The 11,749-nt window shown below is 32.7% G+C and overlaps 1 long non-coding RNA gene across 1 annotated transcript; it reads left to right on the top strand.

Moving 5' to 3' along the window:
* The first annotated feature begins 6,014 nt into the window (after positions 1 to 6,014).
* On the top strand, positions 6,015 to 10,888 carry LOC134682020 (uncharacterized). The gene is made up of 3 exons (XR_010100760.1): positions 6,015 to 6,080; positions 6,359 to 6,422; positions 10,691 to 10,888. It is a non-coding gene; the product is annotated as an uncharacterized LOC134682020 (long non-coding RNA).
* The last annotated feature ends 861 nt before the right edge of the window (positions 10,889 to 11,749 follow it).

The following is an 11,749-nucleotide window of genomic DNA, read 5'->3' on the forward strand; positions in this document are numbered from 1 at the left end:
TATATATAGATCAAGTGATCTCAGTATAGAAAATAAACGTGAATGTGTATTTATACATCCTCACGAATACACATTCAGTTTTGTTTAAATATGTTGATGAAAAAATCAATACTAGTGCAAAAGTTAACAATATTCAGAGATCAGGTTACAACAATGTTAAAATAATCTTTACTAATAAGTTCGTTAAATGTTCGTTGAGTGTACACGGACCACATCATCATTACCATTATTTATACTACTTTTTGTGCAACATTATCGTAGAATTAAGGATATGAACTACCGATTTTAATAAGTTTTATAGAGGAACATTTAGTAAATATTTCAAGTAATTTATGGTTACGAAATGACTATAATTCTTATTCATATTTCGCCTTCGGTCTCAAGTAATGAATTAGCTTAACTTCTCTTTGAGGGGTGAAGCGTACATTTAATATCTCTGTTTAAAGAAACAAACTATAGCTGACCACACCATAACAGGCCAGTGACCTTGACCCTAGTATATAAGCACCTGTTCCATAATAACTTGTCATAATTTAAAGCAAGTTTGTGTCGACCAAATATAAAACCCAGTGGAAAAGGGTGGGTCTGACTGATAATCCCTAGGGTGGGAATTAATTACTTTCGAGCCTTAGGCTCATATTCTAAGAATGACCTTCATCCTGCACATCCAAGATATGCTTGGATGAAGGAACATTTACCAGTGATGTATTGATTACAATCGTTCAAATGCATGACATCACTACACACACCGGCATAACGAAAGAGTTGGGATATATAAACACTACATTCTGGAACCAAAGGAACATCACTGTCTAGGAAAATTCAAAACAGTAAGTCTATAATAAAACGGCAAAATCAACAGCTCAAACATATCAAGCGAATGGATACCAACTGTCATATTTCTAACTTGGTACCGGGAATTTTTCCTACGACCATTTAATTAATATAAAAACTATTTCTTGATCAGATTGTGTGGAAGTGTAGTGTAGACAATAAGAAAAATATTAACTGTTAACAGCCGTTAAAGCACCATTAAAAGCACGTATTTCATCTTAAACTTCAAACGAATTTTTAGCACTCAAAAATAATTAATACTATCATTTTCATAAGCTTAATTACAAAAATTATTCAGAAGTTTTTTTTTATAAAAGTAAGGTATAATGTTAAAAGCACTGACATATATAAAGTTATGCACTTACTTGAGGCATAGGTAAATTGAAAAAGTGAAATCAGGCAAATTCAGATGGTTTTGTGTGTACTTCATGTAACCAGGACATTGTTGGGACTTTCAAATGTTCGGAAGAAGCTTTAAGCTGGGTAGTGGTAGAAGTATGTTTTTTTATAAGTATAAGCTTTGTGTGCCGTTTGGAACTGATTGTAGAAAATTTTATAATTTCGTTTTGGATAACTTCTGTGTAGTATTTGAGTCATATCACAAACTATATAATGGCAGCTTTTTCCGCCGGTACGAGTACAAAACCGCTTTGCGAGTAACTATAACACATTTTTGAGATAACTAGCATCGTCAAAACCTACGCTCTGTACTTTAAGACCATACTGTATTGTTTGTGAGGTTGATACGAAATATCTATCACCACAGTTCTTGGTATCGTCCGATGAACTTATTTAAAAAAAGTACGATTCGTTCTTGGACAAATATCTGATTCATCAACTTTTTGTTCAGACACTGGTGACGTTTTACTAAGTCTGAGTAGCAGTCGCAAGCTCTTTGGTGTCGAATGAATTTGGAAATATGTAATTTTTCGTTGAGAACATTTACCATATGTGGATGATTTTGTTTTTCATTTTATCAGAGGGTTTCATTACATCAAAATTTCTCAGTAGAGAAAATTGTTATTTAAATATATTTTAAAAATAACATTAATTAAGATAAATAAAAATGCCTTTTTTTAACAATTGATACTATATGATATCCAAACGTTTTCAATTTAGAATTGTACAGGAAGACGTACAAAGGGCATATGAAAATATTGAAGGGACGTCCAATGGGTATATGACAATTTTGAAAAGACGTACAAAGGATTTAAAAGAGGGACGAAAGATACCAAAGGGACAGTCAAACTCATAAATCAAAAATAAACTGACAACGCCATTGCTAAAAATGAAAAAGACAAACAGAAACACAATATTACACATGACACAACATAAAAAACTAAAGAATAAACAACACGAATCCCACCAAAAACTAGGGGTGATCTCAGGTGCTCCGGAAGGGTAAGCAGATCCTGCTCCACACGTGGCACCTGTCGTGTTGCTCATATTGTAACAAATCTGGGAAATAGTCTAATTCGGTAGCTCACATTCATGAAAGGGAAGGGGATTGTAGTTACGACGTAAGGAACATATCCAATATCATTTAAGAAACGGTTATTCAATAACGGTCAACCAACTCGTAATGGCCTCCGTAAAATTTACGAGAGGATGATTTCAACTTCACCATTTGGAACTCTTGGTTTAATAGCTTCCTTGTGAGCAGGAACCCTCTATCAAGAAAATCATGATAGGAAATGCAAGCACGGGAACATCGTATCAATTGGGAGATATATACGCCGTGTGCAGGTGCTGCTGGAATGTTGCTACTTAGAAATGGAAAGTTCACAATTGGAAAGCTGAAATCATCTCTTTTGTCGTAAAGTTTTGTCTTCAACCGACCCTCATTGTCAATTTCGAGATGTAAGTCAATATATGAAGCCGACTTAACTGTATCTGTAGTATCCTTTATCTCCAATTCGATGGGATAGATGCGTTCCACATAGTCACCAAATTTTGAATTGTTTAGTGAAAGAACGTCATCTTTATAGCGGAAAGTAGAGTTAAAGGATATTGCTAACTTCTTATCTTTCTTCCTAAGAAGTTCCTGCATGAATTCAGCCTGATAATAATAAAGAAACAAGCCAGCACGAATAAAGGGGCATATTTGGTTCCCATTGGGATGCCGACAGTCTGTTGAAAAACACGTCCTCCGAACGTAACAAATATGTTGTCAATCAAGAAATCAAGCATCTTGATAATATCGCTTTCAGAGAATTTTTTGTTTGAATCAGAGTGATTATTTACAAAGTAGGATTTATCCCTCCCTAAGACAAGATACTTGTATCTACGTTGGCCATTCTTTTTTATGAAGCAAAGTTATACCAACTCTTTAAATTTGTCTTATAGTTTGGAATGTGGAATAAAGAGTAGAAAAGTCAAATGTTTTAATACTGTTACAAGATGAAAGAGAGTTAGATTGTATGTACTCTAAAAGATCTTTGGAATTTTATGACAATGTTGAAGAGACATACAAAAGAGTATAAATAAAAAAAAGAAGATGTGGTATGATTGCCGATGAGACAACTCTCCACAAGCGGTCAAAATGACATACACGTTTTAAAACAACTAAAGGTCACCGTACGGCCTTCAACAATGAGCAAAGCTCATACCGCATAGTCAGCTATAAAAGGTGCCAAAATGACAATGTAAACTAATTCAAACGTGAAAAATAACATATGACAATTTGACAATAGGGAAGAGATATACAAAGGATATTTGACAATATTGTAGAGAAATGTCAAAGGAAATGACAATTTTGAAGGAATATACAAAGGAAAATATTGATATTGAAGATATCTGCTGCAGGAAGTGACATTATTAAAAGGACAAACCACAACAAATGATAATATTAAAAAACCATACAAAAAGAAATGACAATATTGAAGAGATACTAGTATGCAGAAGGTTGATGACAATATCAAGATAGATTTGGATCTGAATTTAGATCCATATAATTTCGTTAGTATTCGTTGGATACCAATTTTCGTGGTTTTCGTGGGTACAAGTGAAACACGAATTCAAATGTTCAACGAATAACATATTTTCAATAGGTTTTATATACAGACATTAGACCGTTGGTTTTCCCGTTTGAATGGTTTTACACTAGTAATTTTGGGGCCCTTTATAGCTTGTTGTTCGGTGTGAGCCAAGGCTCCGTGTTGAAGGCCGTACTTTAACCTATAATGGTTTAATTTTTAAATTGTTATTTGGATGGAGAGTTGTCTCATTGGCACTCACACCACATCTTCCTATATCTATTGGCAAAACCACGAAATCAAGTATCCACGAATATGCATGTTTTCAGCAATCCACTAAAATTGATACCCACGAAAATAAATGAATCTACAGTATTTGTCTAGTAAAAGTTTTTATCATAGAAAAAAGAAGATTTGGTATGATTGCAAATTAGATAACTCTCCACAAATAATTAAATGACATGTTGTTCTTTGTTTTTTTAAATATAATACAAAGTATGGGTCGCCCAACCTTTTTTCATGCTACATGTTGTGCAATATTTTGTATAATCTATACACGGATAATCCAAAAATACACCATAGAATTGTAAGATAAAATGTGAGAAGATAACTCTTATAACATGCTTTGAGAGAAAAAAACAGAAAAAAACAACAAAACAAAACTGGGCTTTCCGAACATGTTTTCTTATTACATATTGATGTATATTCACAACTTTTTATATTGTATAAATTTATCTGAATTATCTCCCCTACTGTCTGAGTAATCTCCTATTATTTGGCAAAGTTGAACAAAAATTATTGAAACACTTTTTCGTAAATATGATAAAACACATAATTTTTCTCTATTAGCTTTAAAATTCTTACACATAAAATATACTCTCTAATAGTGATCAAAGGTACCAGTATTATAATTTAGTACACCAGACGTGCGTGTCGTCTACATAAGACTCATTAGTGACCCTTATATAAAATATTTATGAAGCCAAACAAGTACAAAGTTGAGGATCATTGATGATTCAAATTCCAAAAAGTTGTGCCAAATACGGCTAAGGTAATCTATTCCTGTGAAAAGAAAATACTTAGTTTGTCGAAAAATTCAAAGTTTGGTAAACAGGAAAATTATAAAAATGACCAAAATATTGATATTCATGGACAGGTGAATCCCTCGGGGACGAAACGGCCACCAGCAGTGGCATCAGCCTAGTCTAAATGGCCCCTTCTAATAAAGATATAGATCAACTGTATCTACTACTCCAAAATCCAATATGGACGAAGACACCCGAGCCATCTTTTAGAGACATGCATGTGAAAATGACAATATTGAAGAGACATGCATAAGGAAATGACACAATAGAAGGGAAAGCAGAAGGAGATGACAATATTAAAGAGACATTCATGAAGAAATGACAATATTAAAGACATATGCAAATTGAAATGACAATATTGAAGAGATAGGCAGATAGAAATTACACTAGCGGTTAGAAGACACGCAAAACGAAATGACAATATTGAAGAGATGGAAATTACTAAATTAAAGAGACCTTCAAAAGGAAGTGACAACATTCAAGAGACATGCAAAAGTAAATGACAATATTAAAGAGATATGCAAAAACATGACAATATTGAAGAGACATGCAGAAGGAACTGACAATGTTAAAGAGATTTGCAGAAGGAAATGACAATATTAAAGAGATTTGCAGAAGGAAATGCTAACATTAAGGAGAAAAGCAACAGGAAATGCCAAAATATCAGCAAATTACAATAATTCAAAATGTTTTCACAGCAGATAGAAATTACACTAGCGGTTAGAAGACATGCATAACGAAATGATAATATTGAAGAGATATGCAGATGGAAATTACTAAATTAAAGAGACCTTCAAAAGGAAGTGACAACATTCAAGATACATGCAAAAGTAAATTACAATATTAAAGAGATATGCAAAAAAAACGACAATATTGAAGTGACATGCAGAAGGAACTGACAATTTTAAAGAGATTTGCAGAAGGAACTGACAACATTAAGGAGAAAAGCAACAGGAAATGCCAAAATATCAGCAAATTACAATAATTCAAAATGTTTTCACACCATTGTTTATCATTCAAATACTTAAAATCTAACCGCTAGCTTACCTGAAAAACATCCCCATCCCTAAAGGTTATCGTGTCACAATCCCTATATCCTTTATCCTTTTCCGCTTCACTTAATTTACTATATAAAGACCATTAGATGCTGTATGTTTGTATCAAGATCTTTGTTTGATAGATACAGGTGTGTTAAATGAACTTCATGTTTATGCAATTATTTTTATTTTTTAAAGCAATTTTTTTACCTTATGTCGATCCGAGTCAACTTTTTTTCTGGATGAATTGGTGTTACGGATATATGATATACATGGTTCATATAACCAACTGCACAATTTTTGTGAATATTCAAACTAGAAAAGTAACATATCTCTAATTGTATACAATTAGCCTAATCTTAATATAAGACAGTTTAAAGTGAGTTGAATTAGTTATTATAGAAATATATTCATCACAATTTTACAGGACTAACTTTGAAGCATGATGAGAGCCTACATTGGTGTTTGTTTTATCTTATTATGTTTGACAGGTGAGTTAAATTATCAGTAAAGTGTTTTTCGTTTCTTGTTTTTGTTTTAGATTTGACCATTGTTTTTCCTGTTTGAATGGTTTTGCACTGGTAATTTTTGGGGCCCGTTTTAGCTTACTGTTCGGTGTGAGCCAAGGCTCCGTGTTGAAGACCGTCCTTTGACCTATAATGGTTTCCTTTTATAAATTGTACCTTTATTATTATTTTAAGTTACTACGTACATGACTTATGAACATGAATCTAATTATGTATCCAGCATTTATGTCTTAAATGTCAACTGTTTGAAAGCCATTTTTATTATAGCCAACTGCGTTCTGAATCGCTTTCAGAGTATACTGACAGATGTCGTCAGTGACAACACGACAAGAGAGTCTTTAGGTTGCATTTCTGTAAATATTGACAATGCAATTTCCCATCTATTAGGAACTCCTTTTACAGCTAAAACTGTACCACTTTAAATATGAAGTTTTGAAAACAAATCTTATCCTAGAATTGCAAGTTCATATGCACTACAATGTTTTTCAAAGGTCAAAATATAGGGCTGTGCGGCATATTTTCAACGTGAATATGCCCTGAACTTTTCAAAGTTTAAAATAACATTAATTTTCTTATCTACCACTACCTAGAATGATGGGTTACCACAGATTTTAATGTAAACAATATGCACATGTATATTCACTGGTAACATTCCTAAGTTATGTCTTTTTTTAGATGGAACACAGATAGCATAACTGGGAACCAGTATGTAAACAACATTAAATGTCTATGAATATTCCAAATCCCCCGAAACGAGGCGTGTTTGAGAAACAGCTGAATTTAAAATGTTCAACCTTCACATACCAAATGTTTACCCGTCCGTATTGTTAGCACTCTTGTATATGACAAACTTAAGACTAATAATAGCTTTAATTTGATATGTTTAACAAAACACGAAGTACGAAATATGTAGGGCTTGCGTTGTTTATCACTTTTTAAAATGTATGAACATTATTGTAACAGGTTTAGTAATTTCTTTTTTGTCCAGATTCAGATTTCGTTGTCAGATGTTTATGAATGTAATCCTGGTAGGCTGCTCTTCTTCTTCTACTTTCTATTTCGAACCGATTCAACCCATAGCTAGGTCTAATCATATACATTTGGTTCTAGTTTCATAAATACTCACCAATTTATACATATGACTAAGAGATCAGGCTAATAGGTCCTATTGTAGATATTAATTATGGGTTTAAGAATAAGATTTGCTTGATACGGTGTATCAGATAACTTTCATCTAAAATGCGATTCAACGTTAAGCTTAATCAACCCACAGTAAGGTTACGAATTGAATCATTTGACATGAATAGTGTTTCGATCTGTTGAAGTTCGCCATGATTCAAATATACATTTAGAAAAAGAACATGGAACTTATACACAAAATCCATACTTTATAACAGAAAACATTGAATGCAGATAATTTCATCAACATTAATCATTTAAGTATTCAGTAATCTTGTATATTAATAACCCTAGAGCTTGCTGAAATTAATAACAGTCTACGATACAAACTTGCAATACGGTAACTAATGTGCATTTCGATAAACAATATTTTAAAGTGAAACTCGAGATCTAATAATAAATAAACATCGTAGAGCTGATCAACCGATTTTTTGGGGGTTAAGCATTCTTTTATGTCACAGATTTTAAAGGCGCACGAGCTGTCAAATTTGTGATCACCGTTTTTAATCAAATTGTCATGTTTGATTTATAACAATGTAAAACATGCAACGGGAGGGATTGTACCTGATATTAATATGATGAAGACATAATATTTCAATCAGTTTAATTGAGGTCTGGAGCTTGCATGTCAGTTAACTGCTAGTAGTCTGTTGTTATTTATGTATTATTGTCATTTTATTTATTTTCTTTTGTTACATCTTTTGACATCGGACTCGGACTTCTGTTGAACTGAATTTTAATGTGCGTATTGTTATTCTTTTACTTTTCTACATTGGCTAGAGGTATAGGGGGAGGGTTGAGATCTCTTAAGCATTTTTAACCCCGCCGCAATTTTGCGCCTGTCCCAAGTCAGGAGCCTCTGGCCTTTATTAGTCTTGTACGATTTTTAAATTTTAGTTTCTTGTGTATAATTCGGAGTTTAGTATGACGTCCATTATCACTGTACTATTATGCATATTTAAGGGGCCAACTGAAGGACTCCTACGGGTGCAGGAATTCTCGTTACATTGAAGACCCATTGGTTGCCTTCGGCTGTTGTTTGCTCTATCGTCGGGTGGTTGTCGCTTTGACATATTCACCATTTCCTTTCTCAATTTTATCCAAACTATTACAAGTCTAAAATAAACAATTAACAGGGCACGGGCATGAAAATGTGAAGCTTTGTTTCGTATGTATTTTGGCAAAAACACCATCTAATTAATTATTGAGTTGATCTCTAAAGTCATCCGATGCTCATGTAAATAAACTCATCATAGGACCAAATTTTATATATACGCCAGACACTCGTTTCGTCTACAAAAGACTCATCAGTGACGCTCGATACCAAAAAAGTTATATAAAAGACAAATAAAGAACGAAGTTGAAGAGCATTGAGATCTAAAACTCCCAAAGTGTTGCCAAATACAGCTAAGGTCATCTATGCCTGAGGTAGAAAACCCTTAGTATTTCAAAAAACTAAACAATTTGCAAACGGTTAATATACAAATATGACAATATCAATGATATTTCATGTCATCACAAAAAGTGCTGACTATTTGGCTTGTGATATCCTTGGGGAAGTAAATCTCCACCAGCAGTGGCATCGACCCAGTTGTTTTGAATAAACTCATCACAGAAACCAGGACCAAATTTTATATTTACGCCAGACACGCGTTTTGTCTTCACAAGACAAAAACGTTTTAAACAGACAAATAAAGTACGAAGTTGAAAAGCATTGATATCAGATACTCCCAAAAGTGATGCCAAATAAAGCTAATGTTATCTAGGTAGAAAACCCTTAGTATTTCAAAAAATTAAAAACAATTCAAACGATATACAAATATGACAATATCAATGATAATTCATGTCAGCACAAAAAGTGCTGAATACTGGGCGTGTGATACCCTCGGGGGGAAATCTCCACCAGCAGTTGTCTTCATTTGTCTTTCAAAATCAATGAAAAAATAACAAAGATTTTATAAGATTTTCAAATATGACTTATAAAACTTATGAAAGATTAAAAATTATTCACTTGCATGTAAATAATTCGACCTCATTGAATTCGTATTCATAAGCGGTGTTAACATAAATATAGATATAAGTAGATTAGGCAAACTCGTGCTGTTGATTTATTCTAGGTCGCTTTAATTTCATATTATAGATGAAAAAAAAATGTTTATTATTCGTTTTTACTTCTATATTAAGGATGTTTTGTGGATAGATTGAGTCAAGCAAATGGGTTACCTTTGTTTCAATCTCAAAGTTGACATTTTTTTCCTTTAAATAACTTTACACATACAATGCACGTGTTGTCCATCTCAGGATTATGGGTTAAATTGAATTTCATATGAATACGGATTCAATGAGGTCGAATTATTCACACGCAAGTGAATAATTCATAATCGTTTTATAAGTTTTGTAAGTCATATTTGGAAATCTGATAAAATCCTTGTTATTTTTTCATTGTTTTTGAAAGACAAATGATGATAATGTTAATTCTATGAAAAGTCTAGAGAGAAATATTTCCCGCCAAATTTTCAATGGCTTATATCTCGAAAACAAGCACACGGACCCCTAATTATTTTCTGCTTGTTAGTTTCTTTATTAATATACTATCAATTTATAACAGTCTTCTAAAAAGCTTGTTATTTTCAAACAGAATAGCGAACATCCTGAATAATAGTTTAAGGTGGTCCCCAACACCTTGACTAAAATTAATTTGGCTCCTTTAATTTTCATAAAATTTTGACAAAACATTTACTTTGACCCTATGACAAAAATATAAAATTTTTAAAAAATTGAACCGACCAACTTATCAGAAAAAATACACTGGTTATATAGCAATTCAACAAATACTTATTTTGATCATTGAGAAGCTTAATATTCCCGTAACAACACAACGTAATAAAACGTTTAGCTGATTTTACAGAGATATCTCCCTGTAGTGTTGGGTTCCAACTTTATAAATGAAATACTATCAACATTTAGTTACTATAAATAACATTTCTTAATTTTTATTCGTTATCTGATACATGCAAGATTGTTTTAACAATTGACTGTAATTAATCTTCAAGGATTGAAGTATGCTGACGCTGCCAAAAAGTGTTTTAGTATGGTGGACTGTGGAATCTTTGCTGGTGGTTGCCGATCAATCTGTGTTGAAAAATTGTGTGTCGGTTCACACGAGTGCGTCGGAAACATGGAATGCTGCTGTGGGGGTTGTATATTAAAATAATCAGAAAAGACATACAGAACAAGAAGGATATTTACCAACTTATTTATCCGAAATAAAACATTAAATTTAAAAATTGTTTTATTAGTATACTGGTAGTTAATATACACTTTTACCCATCATGTCTGTTTTGTTTACGCATCGTTGCTAATATTTTTGAGCTTAATGCAACTAGTATACAAGTGAGAGGTTTAGCTAGCTATAAAATCAGGTTTCGTCCACCATTTTTTATGTATGAATATGCCTATACAAAGTAAGAAATATGACAAGTGTATTCGATGCATTTGATGTGTTTGAGCATCTGATTTTGTCATTCGATAAGGAGCTTTCTGTTTTGAATTAACTAAGGAGTTAATTGTGTTTGCGATCTTACTTTTATCTGATATCTATTTCGAGCTTATGTTTAAGATGAATGTTTACATGCCATTCCCTTATTATCTGTGGCATCTGTGACAAATAAATTCTTTATCAGTTATTATCATGAAGACCCTTTTAAGCAAAGCATAGGCTTGAACGCAATCACTGTAGCATCGATCCGTTTTTAATTTTATCATTTAAACATGTAGATTTTTAATACAAATATGCCTGTCGAACAAGTGATTGACACTCATACTATTATATCACTCTTAGTTTTAAAGTATTTGACATATTATACGTATCACTTTTATGTACCTTGAAATTGTCGACAAGAAGTTTAAAGTTTGCATATTAGACAATTCTCCACCAGAAAACCAAATGGCGGAGAAGTTGCCTGTTACAGCATACATGTTGACCGAATCTGACAACTAATGATCCTGCAACTCGGACAAAATCGGGATATCTTATTAGTATTATAACTATTGAGAGCTTGTGTATTGGATTTACAAAGCCATTTGTCATCATTGTGATGAAAAGGGGTTGA

Source organism: Mytilus trossulus, chromosome 8 (genome assembly GCF_036588685.1).
Source record: "Mytilus trossulus isolate FHL-02 chromosome 8, PNRI_Mtr1.1.1.hap1, whole genome shotgun sequence".
Classification (NCBI taxonomy): Eukaryota; Metazoa; Mollusca; class Bivalvia; order Mytilida; family Mytilidae; genus Mytilus; species Mytilus trossulus.